We start from the raw sequence: 2,182 nt of genomic DNA, 5'->3' as shown, positions 1-2,182 counted from the left end.
TTATATTTTAGGTAATTATCGAAATTAATTGTTATTTTTTTTTTTTTTTGTGGAATATCAGTTCAAAGAAATTAAAGTTTCGTTATTATTATCATTTTTTTAAAGATATAACTTTGTAATTTGTTATTTTGTTATATGGATAGAGTAAAATTTTAAATTGTAAAATATTCACTTTAGTGATTTGTTCTATAATAAGAAACATAACCCATTAGATTCTTTTATATACATAAGTTTTCATTAAAATCAAATTTTTCATAAGATATACGAAGACTTTTTGCGATTCTTGTATCGTACATATTACAAATTTTGAAACTTTTTAATATATTTAAAGAATTATACGTATTTGTTGTATAGATAAAAAGAAACTATCAAGCTACAATTATAAAAAAATAAGATATAATTATAATCATATTTTTTATCATACGTATAATCGTGTATCGAGATTAACTGCAATTATTAATAATTATTAAATTAAAAAAGAAAAACTTAATCAAGATAAGTATCAAATAAATCTGTTGTTTCATTCTTAAATCTATAAATAATTCATATTTCGATAATTTATGTGTCTTGTATAATACGTATTCCTCGTATTCACATTGTGCTTTATCTTGCACGTTTTGTACCGAGAAGACACGCGCGGATCCGCGTGAAACAATTTATAAATATCTTTAAACGCGTGCAGCGGAAAATTCCGAGAAGGATGATAATCGCGAGCGGAATTCAATAGAATTGCTGGAAATCATGTGTTCAGTTCATTATTGGAACGTTGTTAATAATGATTCGACTTTGTGAATTCATAAATAAATATTAAATTCAAATTAGTAAAAAAAAGACTCATCCTCGTCTTTCTTCATTTTTTCTTTCTTTCGCGACACATTTGACGTTCGTCGTTAAATCATTCCAATTCTAGACTATAAATTTTTTCCTTTCGCCATTTTTATTTTGAACAGCTTTTACATTGTTTTAATAAGATTGGACGACGATCATCCCCGTCAATATATACCAGTTTCATAACGCTTTAAATATATAGTCACATTTTGTAAAACGTGCCGACTATATTCCGACTGTGTTTCTTCAATCGATACTTATAAACCAATCTCATGCCACAAGTTACGTAACAGACATTGCTAGTCAAGTGTGTCGGACTTAAGGCCAGGGACGGAGAAAACGCTCGACCTCCTCTTTCTTTAATGTATATTGCTTTGCTACCTTTTCCTACGCTAAATTTTCCTATGATTCGATACAAATCATATTCTAATATAAGTGAAATCGAATTCTCTTCTTCCTCAACTTATATCATCATTCGACAGTTACAGAAATTTTCTCCCAGATCTTCCTATATCAAATAAATCAAATTCTCCTCTCGTTCTACCCACTTCTTCTATCTTCTTTTCTTTTTAAAATTGTTTCTTGTAATTGATTCTTTAATTTATGATCACAATTGCAGAGATTTTCTTTCTAAATTTTTCCATCACTCTTCTCGTTCCTTGATTTATGAATTTTTTTATTTTTTATTCTCTACATCTCCCGTAATTGTGACACAAATATCAATAAATCAAATTCTTCATTCTATCCAATTTCTTCTATCTTCTTTTCTTTTTAAAAGTTTCTTGAATGATTGATTCTTTAATTTATGATCACAGAGATTTTCTTTCTAAATTTTTCCACCATTTTTTTCGTTCCTTGATTTACGAATTTTTTTATTCTCTATGTCTCCCGTAATTGTGACACAAATATATCAATAAATCAAATTCTCCTCTTGTTCTATCTAATTTTTCTATCTTCTTTTCTTTTTAAAAGTTTCTTGTAATTGATTCTTTAATTTATAATCACAATTGCAGAGATTTTCTTTCTAAATTTTTCCACTACTCTTCTTGTTCCTTGATTTACGAATTTTTTTATTCTCTACGTCTCCCGTAATTGTGACACAAATACATCAATAAATCATTCTTCTCTCATTCTACTCAATTGCTTCTATCTTCTTTTCTTTTTAAAAGTTTCTTGTAATTGATTCTTTAATTTATGATCACAGAGATTTTCTTTCTAAATTTTTCCACCACTCTTCTCGTTCCTTGATTTACGAATTTTTTCTCTATTACGTCTCCCGTAATTGTGACACAAATACAAACTCCATCTAAAATAAAAGTATCTCTGTATCAAATTCGATGTCCTTGTTTCTTAA

At 27.5% G+C, this 2,182-nt stretch overlaps 2 protein-coding genes and 1 long non-coding RNA gene across 3 annotated transcripts in view; 2 read left to right on the top strand and 1 right to left on the bottom strand.

Moving 5' to 3' along the window:
* LOC102681942 (nuclear migration protein nudC) overlaps window positions 1–2,182 on the top strand; it is a 114,301-nt gene that overhangs the window by 30,141 nt on the left and 81,978 nt on the right. The gene's annotated exons all lie outside the window — the stretch shown is intronic.
* LOC102681812 overlaps window positions 1–2,182 on the bottom strand; it is a 76,122-nt gene that overhangs the window by 28,434 nt on the left and 45,506 nt on the right. The gene's annotated exons all lie outside the window — the stretch shown is intronic.
* LOC116185469 overlaps window positions 1,124–2,182 on the top strand; it is a 24,952-nt gene continuing 23,893 nt past the window's right edge. Inside the window, exon 1 of the long non-coding RNA XR_004150320.1 lies at window positions 1,124–1,135. This is a non-coding gene — a long non-coding RNA (uncharacterized LOC116185469). The remainder of the gene's footprint in view (window positions 1,136–2,182) is intronic.

Source organism: Apis dorsata, unplaced genomic scaffold (assembly GCF_000469605.1).
Source record: "Apis dorsata unplaced genomic scaffold, Apis dorsata 1.3 scaffold_189, whole genome shotgun sequence".
Taxonomy (NCBI): Eukaryota; Metazoa; Arthropoda; class Insecta; order Hymenoptera; family Apidae; genus Apis; species Apis dorsata.
The sequence above is the reverse complement of the archived record's forward strand: the minus strand, read 5'-3'. Positions and strand labels throughout refer to the sequence as shown.